Below are 21,427 nucleotides of genomic sequence, written 5' to 3'. Positions count from 1 at the left end.
AGGGAAGGGCATGCAGGCAGCCATGCGCTGTCCCTCCTAGGCCACAGTGCACGCCATTGAGGGTGGCACCTCGGCCAAGTGGGTATGGACAGAGTACTTGCTGGTGCTGGCTCCCTCCATCCAAGTGACACTGATGCAGGTGGAAACCTCCCACCCTGTCCTGTGCAGCGCCAGGATGCCAGCGCGCATGATGCCCCATGCAGCGGCTAAAAGCACCTGGTCCATCCTCTAGTCATGCCAGGTCTTGGCTGCGCCTTCAACAGGGACAGCTCTCTTTGTCATTCCTCACGGTGGCCATCGTCAGGGTTCTGTCCTCCTGACTTCGGGATCCTCTGGTCATGGAGATGGCGATGTCCCCAGGGCCTGCAGGGCAGCCTTCTGTCCCCTCATGCCAAGGGGTTTTCTGCCAGGATTTTTCACCCCATGGCCATGCACATGGCTCTGCACACGGATGATGTCCTCCATTTGCACAGCCTCCTTCAGGAGGCCAACCTGTCGAGTCTCTGGGCTATCACTTATGACAAAAGAATGCCCACAAGCTTGTACGGGTCTCTTCCTAACGAATTCAGGAGTCTCTGGGCTATCACTTATGCCAAAAGAATGCCCACAATCCTGTACGAGTCTAGTCCTCATGAATTTCCCACAGGGTCTCACACTAAGCCCTCGACCTCGGTGACGCTGGCACTAAGGACTACCTGGTGAGGAGAGGTAGGTTGGTGTGGTAGATCTGCAGTGCTCTTCAGGGCTTTTTTTCAGTGCTCGCCCTGTGCCCTTTTGGCCGGACTCGTTCAGTGCTCTTTTGGCAAGGCTCTCCCTGGGCTCTCTTTGGTCAGCCACACAGACTGGCCCCACACTTCCTCTCTGTTTGCCTCTTCTCAAGGCAGTAGCAGTGGGCTCCAAGCTCCACACATGCAAGGAGACCAACAGCACACGTTCCTGGTGCTGGCAATGGGCACCATCAGGCCTCAGGGCTTTTCCAGCTCTGTGTCCTTTGCTCTCTGATGCCCATCTTGCTGGGGTTGCTTCCTGCTGCACACATGGCCAGCACAACCTCAGCCTCTCCTCTAGCTCTCTGGACTCACCCTCCCGCCTGCCGCTTAGCATGCAGCATCCCATGGGCAATCCAGCCGCGCTTGGCTGTGCTCCATCCCCTCCTCTGTCCCCTTCCTCACCACTTCCTGCTTCCTGCCTCCCTCCTCCCCTGGCCACAGCCTTGCTGTTTCGGCCTTGAGGCCGTCAGCAGGCAGGAGCACTCCTGAGGAACCCTGCAGAGAATCGGGGGTTCAACAAGGGCTGTTGCACAAGTGGTTTTGGTGATTTGGCTTGGAGACCTGTCCCACTCAAGATGCACGTGGGACTCTGGTGCTGGCAGTGTGCGCCAGGGCCATCAGCAGTGAAAGGATGCCTGTGCACAGCCAGGGCATGGTGCCACCTCTCCGGGAAAGCAGAGCCATCCGCCACCTCTGCTCTGCAAAGCTGAGACCCTGCAGAGAGTCAGGGCTGTGCAGGACACGAGGTCTCCAAGGGAGGTGCTGGCTCTGCTCGGGAGGGGTGTTAGCATCGGCGGCATTCCCGCACTCTGTCTGAGGGCTTTGCAGGGGCCACATATGCTTTCTGGGTTGCTTTAATGGGAGATGCTGGCAGCCACCCACAGGTGGTCCCGGGTCCCCCTCAGCCAGATCACTGGGGGATGATAGCACGATTTCCCACAAGGATCCCATCTGGGGAGCATGCAAGGGCCACTGCTAGAGCAAGCCAGACTTTTGCAGCTCTCCTCTCCCAAAGGCTCTACTCTGCAAGCGGGTGGCAGCCTTTAATTTGTCCCTTGCCAGAGACGGGAGCTGTTTCTCTGCTGTGTTACTGCCAAGCAGTTCCTCAGGAGATTCCCCATTTCTCTCCTGTCCAAAGGCATCGTCCCTCCTGGGGGCTTCTGCACTCGCTTAGAGAAGAAAGAGGAACAAGAGAAGGCACTAAAAACCCCACTCAGACACATTTATTGCACACCACACTCAAAGCTGTGCTCACACGGCTGCAGCACTGCAAGGTGCATGGAGGCAACTTCGTGCCAGCACATTGGGGGACACACGAAATCTGTATGTCCTATGCACACGGTCTTCAGAAAGCATCATGCAGAAAAGCAAGCGTTGAGGTCCCAAGACACTGAAGGCATCAACCCTCTTTTTCACTTCTCCTGGTTGAGCTCCTCAGCAGCAGCAGCCTGCCAGAGGCTTTGCTGGCATCCCCAGTATGGAGAGGGTAGGAAGAGAGGAAAAGCAGCTGGGAATCCTTGCAGGCCCCCACAAAGGGGCACCAGGAGGTTGCCAGGTGGAAAAGGTCTCCTTCAGGACGTGCTGTGGTGCAGCCGCCTTGCATGGCAGCATCTGAGCTCTAAGCGGAGCACCTGAAAGGACAACCTGGCAGGCGCAGAAGGCTTCCAGGGTCTTCAGCATTTGGAGCATGAAAAAACCTGCACCGTTAGCAGCGGTGCACACTCCCACTGAAGACCCCACACCAGGTACAAGGTGAAGGTGAAGAAGAGCTTCCTTCCTGCAGCAAACCTGGGCAGAGACCCAAGAAGCGCAAAGCAGAGCCAGCTCGGCGCCCCAGGTGCTGTTGGGAACCAGCTGCCACCAGCATGCACTGAGCTTTGGGTCTTGCAGAGTGACAGGGCGCAGCCCTTCCTCGCCGTGCTGCTCCCCCGTGCCACGGCATGGTCCCGGCAAGCTAGCAAGGTGGCTCCCTCGGCGGCACGATGCTGGCGTACGTTGTGACATGTTCTCTCAGGGGCTGCAATGGCAGCAGCAACTTTACTGCTCAAGAGACTGAAAGCCTCCAAGGAGCTGCTCCCAGCAGTGCGGAGGCATGGGCATTTGTGGGGAGAAAGCCCACAGGGATTCGTGGAGCCCCAGGATGGGAAGGAGGGAGACTTTGCTCTCAAGGCAATGGGCCTTGCCAGCAGATTTCCCAAGCCACCCTCAGAGCCCATCACCTCTCCTCGGCCCTTCTGGCAGCGTTCCTGGCAATGCAGGAATTGCACCTCAGGCTGCAGGTCTGGGCAGCAGCTCAGACCCAGCCCAGCAGCACCCAGCTCTTTGGGTCAGCGTCATCTGAGACTCACCTGGGGACGTCCCCTTGCAGTCACCGAGGCGTCTGGGGACACAAAGAGGCCTCAGCATCAGCAGGGCTCCAGGGCCAAGCCACCTCCTCACACCCTTGCCCAAGGGCCCAGGCCTCAAAGTGTCCCACCGAGCTCCCCATTTGCCACGCGGGCCTGCACCGAGCAGCCAGCCCTGCCAGGAAGAGGGCCTGGGGCAAAAGCAAGCTTTGCTGCAAACCCTCTGACCAGGCGTTTCTGCATGGCTCTTTCTCAGCTCAGCATCTCTCCTTGCAACAGTCCTGTGTGCAATGGCTTCCCCAGGCAGCTCCCTCAAGAGCACCCCTCCTCGCCTTGCCCCACAGCACCATGGCACTCCCAGCCCTCTTCCCCTTTGCCTGCGCATCCCCAGATCACCACTGCCCCAGCTCCCCTGCAAGGCCCCAGCGCTCTTACAGTGCAGATCCTCTTCGGGAGGGTCCCCAGCTCTGCTCTCACCCTGCTTCCTGCAACGCAGCACAGAAAGCACTGGGGATGCACTCAAACCAACCCACCCCCTCAATACAGAAACAGCAAGACATGGTTCACACCCCACCACAACCACCACACACACACAAACACTCACACTTCCACAACTGCCTCCCAAACTCTACATTCAGCCCTCACAAGGCTTGTCCAGCACACACACAGGCCTCTGGGCGTCTGGGCATCCCCCCAAGCACCCCAAAGATCTCCATGCAGGCACCTACCTCTGAGTCCGGAGGGCAGACACTGCTGGAAACATTCAAAAAAAGAAGAAAGAAAAGAAAGAAAAGAAAGGAGGGGGGAAGGAAGGAAGGAAGGAAGGAAGGAAGGAAGGAAGGAGGTTGTCATTAGATAAGTGGGTACTTCCTGGAGAGACAGAAAAAGCCAATGTGGCGTGGGGAGAGGGGGCAGAGGCCAGCTCTGCTCAAGGAAGACACAAGCAGCCTTCAGAGCCCATGCTGCTTGACAAGGCACACAAGTGCTGCTTGCGTCTTGCTCAGCACAAGGGTTCAGGTCCAGGGGACCAGCGATGGAGGGAGGCGCTCTGCCCCCATTCCCAAGAGAAACCCCAGAGCGCTGCATCACCTTCTCTCCCCAGGAGAACAAGCGCAGTCACAAGCAGCACACAGGACACGGCAATGCCCAGGGGCAGTACGAGCTCAACGCCTGAAAGAGAGACAATTGCAAGCCCAAGTCTCCAAAGCAAGCCCTGCTTTCTTCCACAACAGGTAGGAAAAGAACATGAGGGAGCAGCAGTCCCTCTAGCATTTCTTGCCGATCCAATCACATCCCCCACGCTCGGAGCAAACACAGGGCATCCCGTTTGGGACAGGTATGGAGGGAGCGGTAGCCATGAGCAGGGAGGTCTGGCCGTAGCACCAGCCAGTCTGGAGCAAGTAATTGGGAGAGGTCTGGGAATGTGCCATGGGGCAGTGTCTGGAGCAGAGCCCCAGCACACCCATGCAATGCTCGGGGTGCAAAGAGAAAGAGAAGCTCAGCATGACCCCGAGCCCTGCTGGGTGCTCTCAGCCCTGCTCCCAGCACCCGTGTGCGCCCGCATCTCCACACCCTGACCCCCAAACTCTGCAGCGCCACAGCGCATGGGAGGAAAGGACATTAAAATCACCCACCTGGGAAAGGCAGCACGTTCCCCCCGGAGTCAACACCTAGGCAACAAACACAGGACACAGCCAACATGGGACCAGGGCTCTGCTCTTCCCCCCATGACCCAGAGCCAGGAAGGCTCTGCCCAGCCCCAGGGAACCTCACACAGACGTTTGGGGGTGGGATGCAGGAGGAGACTGCAGAGCCCGCTATGGACGGGGTTGGTCTCAGGGATGCTGCTGGGAAGAGAGCAAGGCTCCACACCTTGGGGTGCATGGGGAGCAGCTCTAGGGTCCCAAACACCACAGGAGCTGCTCCCATTTCTCCTCCCATCCCCACTCCACCCAAAAGATTTCTTTTTACTTCTTTACTTTTGCTAAAATTGTGGATTCACTCAAGCACCTCTGAATTTTCCCCACTATGCTCCTTACCCTTGATGTGCAGCTGCTCAGCACGGCTCAGCAGCGACTCGGTCATGTGGTGCTGTTCATCCCGGCTCTCGTACTTGCACGAGTAATTCACGGAGCTGCTGTTGGACACCCAGTGGACGTGCTCGTAGATGAGCTGGTCGCGCAAGCTCCACTGGGATGCCAGCACCTTCCCATCCCGGCAGAAGACGACACGGACCACAGGCAGCTTGGAGTTTACAAGGCACTGGAGCAACACTGAGTCCCCCGGCTGGGCAGCTGAGGGGCTCAGGAAGATTTTGGGGGCAGGCAGAGAACCTGGGAGGGGGAGCAGGCAGAGGCATGCACCATGTCTCCTGGCTGCCAGAGCATGCAGCTTGGGGGTGGGGGGCCTGCGCCACCTCCCTGGGGTCCCCGCAGCACAACAGCAACACCAGGGCAAAGCTCTCCCTCGGCATGCGTGGGGACGGGGAGGGACTCTGTGGCCCAAGCTTTGCAGGCTTCACCCCACAGCCACAAAGCACCCAGGCATGCACGGAAAGGCAAGGGCTGGACATGCCGAGGGGCCCAGGGAGACCCAGGGCAGGAGGACGGAGGGGCACTGACCTGACACCGTGCAGAGCTCCTGGCAGCCGGCACGCAGTGCTGCAAGGCACAAGAAGGAGTTGAGGGCAAATCTGGAGCCATTCCCCCCAAAATGGGGAGCAGGCTCCTGGCTGCCTTCCACGGTCTTGCAGAGCCAGGACGAGGACTCACCGAGGAGCAGGATGACCAGCGTTGGGCTCATGCTGGGCGCTCCTCTTCAGGCACCGCACTCCACCCTCGGCAGCCTCAGGGGTATTGCTCCTCTGGCCTGCGAAGATGCACGCCACGCAATGGGCACGGCACTCTCCCACTGTCAGCCCCACTCCCCTTGGTGCACTGCACTGTCGCGTCCGTTTCCGGACCGCAGCATTGCTATTTCGGGTGGCGGCCTGAGCTCAGCGGCACGTCACAAGCGTGAGTGGAAAATTGGTGGGTGCTAGTGGACAGGGAGGGGAAATGAGACCAGCCTCCCACATCAAACAGGGTCTTCAGTGGGGACAAAGCCTTGCAACCTCAGCCAGGCATGCACAAAGGCCTGCAGCATGCCTCTGCAAGACCAAAGACGCTTCCCAGAGAAAGAGAATTTGCTCCTTGCCTTTCCCAGATATGCTTCTGCCTCCCACACACCACATCTTCATGCTTTAGTGCCTAAAAGCCCCACAAAGCTCCCCACAGGCTGCCCAGCTAACAGCAAGCTTGGAGGAAAACCCCTGTGCAGTCCAGCAGTGCCCTGCACAAGCTGGCATCCTCCTGCTGCAAGCTGCCCCCTGCCATGCAGGATGTGTGGGGCAGTGCAGCCTGGTGCCAACACTGGTGGGGATATGAGCAAATCCAAAGCCCCTCTAACCTTGGCAGGGCTCTAAAGCCTTAGGGAGCACCAAGGAGGGCAGCGTGCTCTTGGGCTGCCTTGCACACTTGAGCGAGGCAAATACACTCAAGGCCAGGCTACGATGCTCTCAGGCGGTCCCCACCTCTGGGGCTGCAGGAGAGGCGTGGCAAGATGTGGGGGGACACTTTAAATCTTGCTTAGAAGAGCACAGCAGGAAACATGAGGAAACACAAGGGGAAGCCACAGGCCTCAACAAAATGCAGCAGAGTACAAGAGAGGCCCTCTGTCCACCCAGGAGAAACAGACCAGCACACGCAGAAAAGCTCACCAGCACTGCCCCAGCACAGACCCCGTACTGCAACGTCCAGAGCCACAAGAGCACAGACAGGAAACTAAAACCCATCCTCAAAGCCCAGAGGCCAGCGAGGTTGCAGACAAGCTGGGGAGCCTGCGAGACTTTGCAAGAAGCAGCTGCCATGCTCGTTTCTTGGGAGCTCGCCAAACTTGTGCAGAGAACAACAGGGCTGGTGCAAAGAGTGCACAATGCAGCAGGCCTGACCTTGGGATTGCTCTTGGTCTGCGCTTTGGCACTGTTCTCAGAGGAACAGGCCAAAACTCTTGGGCTTAGCATGGAGGAGAGTGCAACGGGTAGGGAGAGGTGGCCAACACGCCCTGCGTTGTGCGTTTGTGTTCATCAGAGGCAGCTTCTCACAGCAGACTGTGCTACATTTCTGAGAGTCCTGCAAGACTTGAGGTCACGGTGAGGTTGTCTACCCAAGGACCTTGGAGGTTTGTCATGCATTCAAGGCTTGATCTTTGCAACCCACCCAGTCATTTGTCAGTGCCCTCACCCACAGAAGGGGCACAGTGTGACCTAGGCCAAGATGGAGCATTATATGCAGGGCCCTCACAACTGACTCCTTAGGAAAACGAGTGACAAACTGGCCATCGCTATTCACCAGGAATCTCTGGGAAGCCAATGCATTTGGAACCCGAAGGGTGAAAGGAGGCTCTGAGTCTAGCAGCATGGCTGCAGGAGCTGATTTTCTTCCCTCTGATTTGCAAACATTTTTCACAATCTGCAAGGGGGAGAAGGGAAAACAGCTCCCGGGCACCAGTTGTGGGAATGGTGTTCCTCCTACCCCGGGGCAGAGAGGCCTCTGCAAGGAGGACACTGTGCCATTGTGGAGACAGACGCTTGGCAAAGGTTCTTGCAGAGAGAGCCAAAGGCCAAGCATGCACAGAAGCCCTCCTCTTGCAAGATGCTGGCTCTTGGGCTGCCAAGAGCATGCTCCTGACCACAGGCAATGCTGCAGGAGATGCTTTTCTTGTCTCTGCAGGCACTGACAGCGCATCCTCTGCCTGGCCTGGCAGGGCGTTGGGGATGGGCCAGCACTGCTTCCTGCCAGCCCTCACAGCCATCACCTCCTGCCTCTCACTGAGCCCCATCCCAGCCGTGTGGTGCAACTCGCCATCCCCAAAGTCCCGGGTCAGCTGGGCAGGGAAGGGCATGCAGGCAGCCATGTGCTTTCCCTCCTAGGCCACAGTGCACGCCATTGAGGGTGGCACCTCCGCCAAGTGGGTGTGGACAGAGTACTTGCTGGTGCTGTCTCCCTCCATCCAAGGGACATTGGTGCAGGTGGAAACCTCCCACCCTGTCCTGCGCAACGCCAGGATGCCAGCGCGCATGATGCCCCATGCAGCGGCTAAAAGCACCTGGTCCGCAGTCCAGTCATGCCAGGTCTTGGCTGCCCCTTCAACAGGGACAGCTCTCTTTGTCATTCCTCACGGTGGCCGTCGTCAGGGCTCTGTCCTCCTGACTTCGGGATCCTCTGGTCATGGAGATGGTGATGTCCCCAGGGCCTGCAGGGCAGCCTTCTGTCCCCTCATGCCAAGGGGTTTTCTGCCAGGATTTTTCGCCCCATGGCCATGCACATGGCTCTGCATACGGATGATGTTCTCCGTTTGCACAGCCTCCTTCAGGAGGCCAACCTGTTGAGTCTCTGGGCTATCACTTATGACAAAAGAATGCCCACAAGCTTGTACGGGTCTCTTCCTAATGAATTCAGGAGTCTCTGGGCTATCACTTATGCCCAAAGAATGCCCACAAGCTTGTACGGGTCTCTTCCTAACGAATTCAGGAGTCTCTGGGCTATCACTTATGCCAAAAGAATGCCCACAATCCTGTACGAGTCTAGTCCTCATGAATTTCCCACAGGGTCTCACACTAAGCCCTCGACCTCGGTGACACTGGCACCAAGGACTACCTGGTGAGGAGAGGTAGGTTGGTGTGGTAGATCGACAGTACTCTTCAGGGCTTTTTTTCAGTGCTCGCCCTGTGCCCTTTTGGCCGTGCTTGTGCAGTGCTCTTTTGGCAAGGCTCTCCCTGGGCTCTCTTTGGTCAGCCACACAGACTGGCCCCACACTTCCTCTCTGTTTGCCTCTTCTCAAGGCAGTAGCAGTGGGCTCCAAGCTCCACACATGCAAGGAGACCAACAGCACACGTTCCTGGTGCTGGCAATGGGCACCATCAGCCCTCAGGGCTTTTCTAGCTTCGTGTCCTTTGCTCTCTGATGCCCATCTTGCTGGGGTTGCTTCCTGCTGCACACATGGCCAGCACAACCTCAGCCTCTCCTCTAGCTCTCTGGACTCACCCTCCCGCCTGCCGCTTAGCATGCAGCATCCCATGGGCAATCCAGCCGCGCCTGGCTGTGCTCCATCCCCTCCTCTGTCCCCTTCCTCACCACTTCCTGCTTCCTGCCTCACTCCTCCCCTGGCCACAGCCTTGCTGTTTCGGCCTTGAGGCCGTCAGCAGGCAGGAGCACTCCTGAGGAACCCTGCAGAGAATCGGGGGTTCAACAAGGGCTGTTGCACAAGTGGTTTTGGTGATTTGGCTTGGAGACCTGTCCCACTCAAGACGCAGGTGGGACTCTGGTGCTGGCAGTGTGCGCCAGGGCCATCAGCAGTGAAAGGATGCCTGTGCACAGCCAGGGCATGGTGCCACCTCTCCGGGAAAGCAGAGCCATCCGCCACCTCTGCTCTGCAAAGCTGAGACCCTGCAGAGAGTCAGGGCTGTGCAGGACACGAGGTCTCCAAGGGAGGTGCTGGCTCTGCTCGGGAGGGGTGTTAGCATCGGCGGCATTCCCGCACTCTGTCTGAGGGCTTTGCAGGGGCCACATATGCTCCTGGGTTGCTTTTCTGGGAGATGCTGGCAGCCACCCACAGGTGGTCCCGGGTCCCCCTCAGCCAGATCACTGGGGGATGATAGGACGATTTCCCACAAGGATCCCATCTGGGGAGCATGCAAGGGCCACTGCTAGAGCAAGCCAGACTTTTGCAGCTCTCCTCTCCCAGAGGCTCTACTCTGCAGGTGGGCGGGCAGCCTTTAATTTGTCCCTTGCCAGAGACGGGAGCTGTTTCTCTGCTGTGTTACTGCCAAGCAGTTCCTCAGGAGATTCCCCATTTCTCTCCTGTACAAAGGCATCGTCCCTCCTGGGGGCTTCTGCACTCGCTTAGAGAAGAAAGAGGAGCAAGAGAAGGCACTAAAAACCCCACTCAGACACATTTATTGCACACCACACTCAAAGCTGTGCTCACATGGCTGCAGCACTGCAAGGTGCATGGAGGCGACTTAACGCCAGCACATTGGGGGATGCACAAAATCTGTCTTTCGTATGCACCCTGCCTTCAGAAAGACCCCAGCAGCCAGCACGGTGAGAGCAGAGAGCTGAGAGCTGTGGGGGGTCCTTGCAAAACTGGGAGCAGGGCCAAGAGGAGAAAAGCAGAAAAAGCACAGCTCAGAGCTGATGGATCCCTCACTCAGCAAAGCATCATGCAGAGAAGCAGGCGCTGAGGTCCCAAGACGCTGAAGGCATCAACCCTCTTTTTCACTTCTCCTGGTTGAGCTCCTCAGCAGCAGCAGCCTGCCAGAGACTTTGCTGGCACCCCCAGCATGGAGAGGGTAGGAAGAGAGGAAAAGCAGCTGGGAATCCTTGCAGGCCCCCACAAAGGGGCACCAGGAGGTTGCCAGGTGGAAAAGGTCTCCTTCAGGACGTGCTGTGGTGCAGCCGCCTTGCATGGCAGCATCTGAGCTCTAAGCGGAGCACCTGAAAGGACAACCTGGCAGGCGCAGAAGGCTTCCAGGGTCTTCAGCATTTGGAGCATGAAAAAACCTGCACCGTTAGCAGCGGTGCACACTCCCACTGAAGACCCCACACCAGGTACAAGGTGAAGGTGAAGAAGAGCTTCCTTCCTGCAGCAAACCTGGGCAGAGACCCAAGAAGCGCAAAGCAGAGCCAGCTCGGCGCCCCAGGTGCTGTTGGGAACCAGCTGCCACCAGCATGCACTGAGCTTTGGGTCTTGCAGAGTGACAGGGCGCAGCCCTTCCTCGCCGTGCTGCTCCCCCGTGCCACGGCATGGTCCCGGCGAGCTAGCAAGGTGGCTCCCTCGGCGGCACGATGCTGGCGTACGTTGTGACATGTTCTCTCAGGGACTGCAATGGCAGCAGCAACTTTACTGCTCAAGAGACTGAAAGCCTCCAAGGAGCTGCTCCCAGCAGCGCGGAGGCATGGGCGTTTGTGGGGAGAAAGCCCACAGGGATTCGTGGAGCCCCAGGATGGGAAGGAGGGAGACTTTGCTCTCAAGGCAATGGGCCTTGCCAGCAGATTTCCCAAGCCACCCTCAGAGCCCATCACCTCTCCTCGGCCCTTCTGGCAGCGTTCCTGGCAATGCAGGAATTGCACCTCAGGCTGCAGGTCTGGGCAGCAGCACAGACCCAGCCCAGCAGCACCCAGCTCTTTGGGTCAGCGTCATCTGAGACTCACCTGGGGACGTCCCCTTGCAGTCACCGAGGCGTCTGGGGACACAAAGAGGCCTCAGCATCAGCAGGGCTCCAGGGCCAAGCCACCTCCTCACACCCTTGCCCAAGGGCCCAGGCCTCAAAGTGTCCCACCGAGCTCCCCATTTGCCACGCGGGCCTGCACCGAGCAGCCAGCCCTGCCAGGAAGAGGGCCTGGGGCAAAAGCAAGCTTTGCTGCAAACCCTCTGACCAGGCGTTTCTGCATGGCTCTTTCTCAGCTCAGCATCTCTCCTTGCAACAGTCCTGTGTGCAATGGCTTCCCCAGGCAGCTCCCTCAAGAGCACCCCTCCTCGCCTTGCCCCACAGCACCATGGCACTCCCAGCCCTCTTCCCCTTTGCCTGCGCATCCCCAGATCACCACTGCCCCAGCTCCCCTGCAAGGCCCCAGCGCTCTTACAGTGCAGATCCTCTTCGGGAGGGTCCCCAGCTCTGCTCTCACCCTGCTTCCTGCAACGCAGCACAGAAAGCACTGGGGATGCACTCAAACCAACCCACCCCCTCAATACAGAAACAGCAAGACATGGTTCACACCCCACCACAACCACCACACACACACAAACACTCACACTTCCACAACTGCCTCCCAAACTCTACATTCAGCCCTCACAAGGCTTGTCCAGCACACACACAGGCCTCTGGGCGTCTGGGCATCCCCCCAAGCACCCCAAAGATCTCCATGCAGGCACCTACCTCTGAGTCCGGAGGGCAGACACTGCTGGAAACATTCAAAAAAAGAAGAAAGAAAAGAAAGAGAAGAAAGGAAGGAAGGAAGGAAGGTTGTCATTAGATAAGTGGGTACTTCCTGGAGAGACAGAAAAAGCCAATGTGGCGTGGGGAGAGGGGGCAGAGGCCAGCTCTGCTCAAGGAAGACACAAGCAGCCTTCAGAGCCCATGCTGCTTGACAAGGCACACAAGTGCTGCTTGCGTCTTGCTCAGCACAAGGGTTCGGGTCCACGGGACCAGCGATGGAGGGAGGCGCTCTGCCCCCATTCCCAAGAGAAACCCCAGAGCGCTGCATCACCTTTTCTCCCCAGGAGAACAAGCGCAGTCACAAGCAGCACACAGGACACGGCAATGCCCAGGGGCAGTGCGAGCTCAACGCCTGAAAGAGAGACAATTGCAAGCCCAAGTCTCCAAAGCAAGCCCTGCTTTCTTCCACAACAGGTAGGAAAAGAACATGAGGGAGCAGCAGTCCCTCTAGCATTTCTTGCCGATCCAATCACATCCCCCATGCTCGGAGCAAACACAGGGCATCCCGTTTGGGACAGGTATGGAGGGAGCGGTAGCCATGAGCAGGGAGGTCTGGCCGTAGCACCAGCCAGTCTGGAGCAAGTAATTGGGAGAGGTCTGGGAATGTGCCATGGGGCAGTGTCTGGAGCAGAGCCCCAGCACACCCATGCAATGCTCGGGGTGCAAAGAGAAAGAGAAGCTCAGCATGACCCCGAGCCCTGCTGGGTGCTCTCAGCCCTGCTCCCAGCACCCGTGTGCGCCCGCATCTCCACACCCTGACCCCCAAACTCTGCAGCGCCACAGCGCATGGGAGGAAAGGACATTAAAATCACCCACCTGGGGAAGGCAGCACGTTCCCCCCGGAGTCAACACCTAGGCAGCAAACACAGGACACAGCGAGCGTAGGACCACGGCTCTGCTCTTCCCCCCATGACCCAGAGCCAGGAAGGCTCTGCCCAGCCCCAGGGAACCTCACACAGACATTTGGGGGTGGGATGCAGGAGGAGACTGCAGAGCCCGCTATGGACGGGGTTGGTCTCAGGGATGCTGCTGGGAAGAGAGCAAGGCTCCAGACCTTGGGGTGCATGGGGAGCAGCTCTAGGGTCCCAAACACCACAGGAGCTGCTCCCATTTCTCCTCCCATCCCCACTCCACCCAAAAGATTTCTTTTTACTTCTTTACTTTTGCTAAAATTGTGGATTCACTCAAGCACCTCTGAATTTTCCCCACTATGCTCCTTACCCTTGATGTGCAGCTGCTCAGCACGGCTCAGCAGCGACTCTGTCATGTGGTGCTGTTCATCCCGGCTCTCCAACTTGCACGAGTAATTGGCAGAGCTGCTGTTGGACACCCAGTGGACGTGCTCGTAGATGAGCTGATCGTGCAAGCCCCGCTGGGATGCCAGCGCCTTCCCATCCCGGCAGAAGACAACACGGACCACAGGCAGCTTGGATGTGACAAGGCACTGGAGCAGCACTGAGTCCCCCGGCTGGGCAGCTGAGGGGCTCAGGAAGATTTTGGGGGCAGGCAGAGAACCTGGGAGGGGGAGCAGGCAGAGGCATGCACCATGTCTCCTGGCTGCCAGAGCATGCAGCTTGGGGGTGGGGGGCCTGCGCCAACTCCCTGGGGTCCCCGCAGCACAACAGCAACACCAGGGCAAAGCTCTCCCTCGGCATGCGTGGGGACGGGGAGGGACTCTGTGGCCCAAGCTTTGCAGGCTTCACCCCACAGCCACAAAGCACCCAGGCATGCACGGAAAGGCAAGGGCTGGACATGCCGAGGGGCCCAGGGAGACCCAGGGCAGGAGGACGGAGGGGCACTGACCTGACACCGTGCGGAGCTCCTGGCAGCCGGCACGCAGTGCTGCAAGGCACAAGAAGGAGTTGAGGGCAAATCTGGAGCCATTACCCCCAAAATGGGGAGCAGGCTCCTGGCTGCCTTCCACGGTCTTGCAGAGCCAGGACGAGGACTCACCGAGGAGCAGGATGCCCAGCGTTGGGCTCATGCTGGGTGCTCCTCTTCAGGCACCGCACTCCACCCTCGGCAGCCTCAGGGGTATTGCTCCTCTGGGAGCCTCTGGAAGATGCACGCCGCACAATGGGCACGGCACTCTCCCACTGTCAGCCCCACTCCCCTTGGTGCACTGCACTGTCGCATCCGTTTCCGGACCGCAGCATTGCTATTTCGGGTGGCGGCCTGAGCTCAGCGGCACGTCACAAGCATGAGTGGAAAATTGGTGGGTGCTAGTGGACAGGGAGGGGAAATGAGACCAGCCTCCCACATCAAACAGGGTCTTCAGTGGGGACAAAGCCTTGCAACCTCAGCCAGGCATGCACAAAGGCCTGCAGCATGCCTCTGCAAGACCAAAGACGCTTCCCAGAGAAAGAGAATTTGCTCCTTGCCTTTCCCAGATATGCTTCTGCCTCCCACACACCACATCTTCATGCTTTAGTGCCTAAAAGCCCCACAAAGCTCCCCATAGGCTCCTCAGCTAACAGCAAGCTTGGAGGAAAACCCCTGTGCAGTCCAGCAGTGCCCTGCACAAGCTGGCATCCTCCTGCTGCAAGCTGCCCCCTGCCATGCAGGATGTGTGGGGCAGTGCAGCCTGGTGCCAACACTGGTGGGGATATGAGCAAATCCAAAGCCCCTCTAACCTTGGCAGGGCTCTAAAGCCTTAGGGAGCACCAAGGAGGGCAGCGTGCTCTTGGGCTGCCTTGCACACCTGAGCATGGCAAATACACTCAAGGCCAGGCTACGATGCTCTCAGGTGGTCCCCACCTCTGGGGCTGCAGGAGAGGCGTGGCAAGATGTGGGGGGACACTTTAAACCTTGCTTAGAAGAGCACAGCAGGAAACATGAGGAAACACAAGGGGAAGCCACAGGCCTCAACAAAATGCAGCAGAGTACAAGAGAGGCCCTCTGTCCACCCAGGAGAAACAGACCAGCACATGCAGAAAAGCTCACCAGCACTGCCCCAGCACAGACCCCGTACTGCAACGTCCAGAGCCACAAGAGCACAGACAGGAACCTAAAACCCATCCTCAAAGCCCAGAGGCCGGCAGGGTTGCAGGCAACGCGGGCAGCCTGTGAGACTTTGCAAGAAGCAGCTGCCATGCTCGTTTCTTGGGAGCTCGCCAAACTCGTGCAGAGAACAGCAGGGCTGGTGCAAAGAGTGCCAAAACCCAATGCAGCAGGCCTGACCTTGGGATTGCTCTTGGTCTGTGCTTTGGCACTGTCCTCAGAGGAACAGGCCAAAACTCTTGGGCTTAGCATGGAGGAGAGTGCAACGGGTAGGGAGAGGTGGCCAACACGCCCTGTGTTGTGCATTCATGTTGACCACAGGCAGCTCCTCACAGCAGACTGTGCTACATTTCCGAGAGTCCTGCAAGACTTGAGATCACAGTGAGGTTGTCTACCCAAGGACCTTGGAGGTTTGTCATGCATTCAAGGCTTGATCTTTGCAACCCACCCAGTCATTTGTCAGTGCCCTCACCCACAGAAGGGGCACAGTGTGACCTAGGCCAAGATGGAGCATTATATGCAGGGCCCTCACAACTGACTCCTTAGGAAGACACATGATGAACTGGCCATCGCTATTCACCAGGAATCTCTGGGAAGCCAATGCATTTGGAACCCGAAGGATGAAAGGAGGCTCTGAGTCTAGCAGCATGGCTGCAGGAGCTGATTTTCTTCCCTCTGATTTGCAAACATTTTTCACAATCTGCAAGGGGCAGAAGGGAAAACAGCTCCCGGGCACCAGTTGTGGGAATGGTGTTCCTCCTACCCTGGGGCAGAGAGGCCTCTCCAAGGAGGACACGGTGCCATTGTGGAGACAGACGCTTGGCAAAGGTTCTTGCAGAGAGAGCCAAAGGCCAAGCATGCACAGAAGCCCTCCTCTTGCAAGATGCTGGCTCTTGGGCTGCCAAGAGCATGCTCCTGACCACAGGCAATGCTGCAGGAGATGCTTTTCTTGTCTCTGCAGGCACTGACAGCGCATCCTCTGCCTGGCCTGGCAGGGCGTTGGGGATGGGCCAGCCCTGCTTCCTGCCAGCCCTCACAGCCATCACCTCCTGCCTCTCACTGAGCCCCATCCCAGCCGTGTGGTGCAGCTCGCCATCCCCAAAGTTCCGGGTCAGCTGGGCAGGGAAGGGCATGCAGGCAGCCATGCGCTGTCCCTCCTAGGCCACAGTGCACGCCATTGAGGGTGGCACCTCCGCCAAGTGGGTGTGGACAGAGTACTTGCTGGTGCTGTCTCCCTCCATCCAAGGGACATTGGTGCAGGTGGAAACCTCCCACCCTGTCCTGCGCAACGCCAGGATGCCAGCGCGCATGATGCCCCATGCAGCGGCTAAAAGCACCTGGTCCGCAGTCCAGTCATGCCAGGTCTTGGCTGCCCCTTCAACAGGGACAGCTCTCTTTGTCATTCCTCACGGTGGCCGTCGTCAGGGCTCTGTCCTCCTGACTTCGGGATCCTCTGGTCATGGAGATGGTGATGTCCCCAGGGCCTGCAGGGCAGCCTTCTGTCCCCTCATGCCAAGGGGTTTTCTGCCAGGATTTTTCGCCCCATGGCCATGCACATGGCTCTGCACACGGATGATGTTCTCCGTTTGCACAGCCTCCTTCAGAGGCCAACCTGTTGAGTCTCTGGGCTATCACTTATGACAAAAGAATGCCCACAAGCTTGTACGGGTCTCTTCCTAACGAATTCAGGAGTCTCTGGGCTATCACTTATGAAATAAGAATGCCCACAAGCTTGTACGGGTCTCTTCCTAACGAATTCAGGAGTCTCTGGGCTATCACTTATGCCAAAAGAATGCCCACAATCCTGTACGAGTCTAGTCCTCATGAATTTCCCACAGGGTCTCACACTAAGCCCTCGACCTCGGTGACACTGGCACCAAGGACTACCTGGTGAGGAGAGGTAGGTTGGTGTGGTAGATCGACAGTACTCTTCAGGGCTTTTTTTCAGTGCTCGCCCTGTGCCCTTTTGGCCGTGCTTGTGCAGTGCTCTTTTGGCAAGGCTCTCCCTGGGCTCTCTTTGGTCAGCCACACAGACTGGCCCCACACTTCCTCTCTGTTTGCCTCTTCTCAAGGCAGTAGCAGTGGGCTCCAAGCTCCACACATGCAAGGAGACCAACAGCACACGTTCCTGGTGCTGGCAATGGGCACCATCAGCCCTCAGGGCTTTTCTAGCTTCGTGTCCTTTGCTCTCTGATGCCCATCTTGCTGGGGTTGCTTCCTGCTGCACACATGGCCAGCACAACCTCAGCCTCTCCTCTAGCTCTCTGGACTCACCCTCCCGCCTGCCGCTTAGCATGCAGCATCCCATGGGCAATCCAGCCGCGCCTGGCTGTGCTCCATCCCCTCCTCTGTCCCCTTCCTCACCACTTCCTGCTTCCTGCCTCACTCCTCCCCTGGCCACAGCCTTGCTGTTTCGGCCTTGAGGCCGTCAGCAGGCAGGAGCACTCCTGAGGAACCCTGCAGAGAATCGGGGGTTCAACAAGGGCTGTTGCACAAGTGGTTTTGGTGATTTGGCTTGGAGACCTGTCCCACTCAAGACGCAGGTGGGACTCTGGTGCTGGCAGTGTGCGCCAGGGCCATCAGCAGTGAAAGGATGCCTGTGCACAGCCAGGGCATGGTGCCACCTCTCCGGGAAAGCAGAGCCATCCGCCACCTCTGCTCTGCAAAGCTGAGACCCTGCAGAGAGTCAGGGCTGTGCAGGACACGAGGTCTCCAAGGGAGGTGCTGGCTCTGCTCGGGAGGGGTGTTAGCATCGGCGGCATTCCCGCACTCTGTCTGAGGGCTTTGCAGGGGCCACATATGCTCCTGTGTTGCTTTTCTGGGAGATGCTGGCAGCCACCCACAGGTGGTCCCGGGTCCCCCTCAGCCAGATCACTGGGGGATGATAGGACGATTTCCCACAAGGATCCCATCTGGGGAGCATGCAAGGGCCACTGCTAGAGCAAGCCAGACTTTTGCAGCTCTCCTCTCCCAGAGGCTCTACTCTGCAGGTGGGCGGGCAGCCTTTAATTTGTCCCTTGCCGGAGACGGGAGCTGTTTCTCTGCTGTGTTGCTGCCGAGTGCTTCCTCAGGAGATTCCCCATTTCTCTCCTGTCCAAATGCATCGTCCCTCCTGGGGGCTTCTGCACTCGCTTAGAGAAGAAAGAGGAGCAAGAGAAGGCACTAAAAACCCCACTCAGACACATTTATTGCACACCACACTCAAAGCTGTGCTCACACGGCTGCAGCACTGCAAGGTGCATGGAGGCGACTTAACGCCAGCACATTGGGGGATGCACAAAATCTGTCTTTCGTATGCACCCTGCCTTCAGAAAGACCCCAGCAGCCAGCACGGTGAGAGCAGAGAGCTGAGAGCTGTGGGGGGTCCTTGCAAAACTGGGAGCAGGGCCAAGAGGAGAAAAGCAGAAAAAGCACAGCTCAGAGCTGATGGATCCCTCACTCAGCAAAGCATCATGCAGAGAAGCAGGCGCTGAGGTCCCAAGACGCTGAAGGCATCAACCCTCTTTTTCACTTCTCCTGGTTGAGCTCCTCAGCAGCAGCAGCCTGCCAGAGACTTTGCTGGCACCCCCAGCATGGAGAGGGTAGGAAGAGAGGAAAAGCAGCTGGGAATCCTTGCAGGCCCCCACAAAGGGGCACCAGGAGGTTGCCAGGTGGAAAAGGTCTCCTTCAGGACGTGCTGTGGTGCAGCCGCCTTGCATGGCAGCATCTGAGCTCTAAGCGGAGCACCTGAAAGGACAACCTGGCAGGCGCAGAAGGCTTCCAGGGTCTTCAGCATTTGGAGCATGAAAAAACCTGCACCGTTAGCAGCGGTGCACACTCCCACTGAAGACCCCACACCAGGTACAAGGTGAAGGTGAAGAAGAGCTTCCTTCCTGCAGCAAACCTGGGCAGAGACCCAAGAAGCGCAAAGCAGAGCCAGCTCGGCGCCCCAGGTGCTGTTGGGAACCAGCTGCCACCAGCATGCACTGAGCTTTGGGTCTTGCAGAGTGACAGGGCGCAGCCCTTCCTCGCCGTGCTGCTCCCCCGTGCCACGGCATGGTCCCGGCGAGCTAGCAAGGTGGCTCCCTCGGCGGCACGATGCTGGCGTATGTTGTGACATGTTCTCTCAGGGGCTGCAATGGCAGCAGCAACTTTACTGCTCAAGAGACTGAAAGCCTCCAAGGAGCTGCTCCCAGCAGTGCGGAGGCATGGGCGTTTGTGGGGAGAAAGCCCACAGGGATTCGTGGACCCCCAGGACAGGAAGGAGGGAGACTTTGCTCTCAAGGCAATGGGCCTTGCCAGCAGATTTCCCAAGCCACCCTCAGAGCCCATCACCTCTCCTCGGCCCTGCTGGCAGCGTTCTTGGCAATGCAGGAATTGCACCTCAGGCTGCAGGTCTGGGCAGCAGCTCAGACCCAGCCCAGCAGCACCCAGCTCTTTGGGTCAGCGTCATCTGAGACTCACCTGGGGACGTCCCCTTGCAGTCACCGAGGCGTCTGGGGACACAAAGAGGCCTCAGCATCAGCAGGGCTCCAGGGCCAAGCCACCTCCTCACACCCTTGCCCAAGGGCCCAGGCCTCAAAGTGTCCCACCGAGCTCCCCATTTGCCACGCGGGCCTGCACCGAGCAGCCAGCCCTGCCAGGAAGAGGGCCTGGGGCAAAAGCAAGCTTTGCTGCAAACCCTCTGACCAGGCGTTTCTGCATGGCTCTTTCTCAGCTCAGCATCTCTCCTTGCAACAGTCCTGTGTGCAATGGCTTCCCCAGGCAGCTCCCTCAAGAGCACCCCTCCTCACCTTGCCCCACAGCACCATGGCACTCCCAGCCCTCTTCCCCTTTGCCTGCGCATCCCCAGATCACCACTGCCCCAGCTCCCCTGCAAGGGCCCCAGCGCTCTTACAGTGCAGATCCTCTTCGGGAGGGTCCCCAGCTCTGCTCTCACCCTGCTTCCTGCAACGCAGCACAGAAAGCACTGGGGATGCACTCAAACCAACCCACCCCCTCAATACAGAAACAGCAAGACATGGTTCACACCCCACCACAACCACCACACACACACAAACACTCACACTTCCACAACTGCCTCCCAAACTCTACATTCAGCCCTCGCAAGGCTTGTCCAGCACACACACAGGCCTCTGGGCGTCTGGGCATCCCCCCAAGCACCCCAAAGATCTCCATGCAGGCACCTACCTCTGAGTCCGGAGGGCAGACACTGCTGGAAACATTCAAAAAAAGAAGAAAGAAAAGAAAGAAAAGAAAGGAGGGGGGGAAGGAAGGAAGGAAGGAAGGAAGGAAGGAAGGAAGGAAGGAGGTTGTCATTAGATAAGTGGGTACTTCCTGGAGAGACAGAAAAAGCCAATGTGGCGTGGGGAGAGGGGGCAGAGGCCAGCTCTGCTCAAGGAAGACACAAGCAGCCTTCAGAGCCCATGCTGCTTGACAAGGCACACAAGTGCTGCTTGCGTCTTGCTGGGCACAAGGGTTCAGGTCCACGGGACCAGCGATGGAGGGAGGCGCTCTGCCCCCATTCCCAAGAGAAACCCCAGAGCGCTGCATCACCTTTTCTCCCCAGGAGAACAAGCGCAGTCACAAGCAGCACACAGGACACGGCAATGCCCAGGGGCAGTACGAGCTCAACGCCTGAAAGAGAGACAATTGCAAGCCCAAGTCTCCAAAGCAAGCCCTGCTTTCTTCCACAACAGGTAGGAAAAGAACATGAGGGAGCAGCAGTCCCTCTAGCATTTCTTGCCGATCCAATCACATCCCCCACGCTCGGAGCAAACACAGGGCATCCCGTTTGGGACAGGTATGGAGGGAGCGGTAGCCATGAGCAGGGAGGTCTGGCCGTAGCACCAGCCAGTCTGGAGCAAGTAATTGGGAGAGGTCTGGGAATGTGCCATGGGGCAGTGTCTGGAGCAGAGCCCCAGCACACCCATGCAATGCTCGGGGTGCAAAGAGAAAGAGAAGCTCAGCATGACCCCGAGCCCTGCTGGGTGCTCTCAGCCCTGCTCCCAGCACCCGTGTGCGCCCGCATCTCCACACCCTGACCCCCAAACTCTGCAGCGCCACAGCGCATGGGAGGAAAGGACATTAAAATCACCCACCTGGGAAAGGCAGCACGTTCCCCCCGGAGTCAACACCTAGGCAGCAAACACAGGACACAGCCAACATGGGACCAGGGCTCTGCTCTTCCCCCCATGACCCAGAGCCAGGAAGGCTCTGCCCAGCCCCAGGGAACCTCACACAGACGTTTGGGGGTGGGATGCAGGAGGAGACTGCAGAGCCCGCTATGGACGGGG

At 58.4% G+C, this 21,427-nt stretch overlaps 1 long non-coding RNA gene across 1 annotated transcript; it reads right to left on the bottom strand.

The window, feature by feature from the left end:
* Positions 1–3,118: 3,118 nt before the first annotated feature.
* Positions 3,119–3,885, bottom strand: LOC135324116 (uncharacterized). The gene is made up of 3 exons (XR_010385472.1): positions 3,844–3,885; positions 3,551–3,600; positions 3,119–3,150 (listed from the first exon to the last, which is right to left on the bottom strand). It is a non-coding gene; the product is annotated as an uncharacterized LOC135324116 (long non-coding RNA).
* Between the last annotated feature and the right edge of the window lie 17,542 nt (positions 3,886–21,427).

This window comes from Dromaius novaehollandiae, chromosome 31 (genome assembly GCF_036370855.1).
Source record: "Dromaius novaehollandiae isolate bDroNov1 chromosome 31, bDroNov1.hap1, whole genome shotgun sequence".
In the NCBI taxonomy this organism is placed as follows: domain Eukaryota; kingdom Metazoa; phylum Chordata; class Aves; order Casuariiformes; family Dromaiidae; genus Dromaius; species Dromaius novaehollandiae.
The sequence above is the reverse complement of the archived record's forward strand: the minus strand, read 5'-3'. Positions and strand labels throughout refer to the sequence as shown.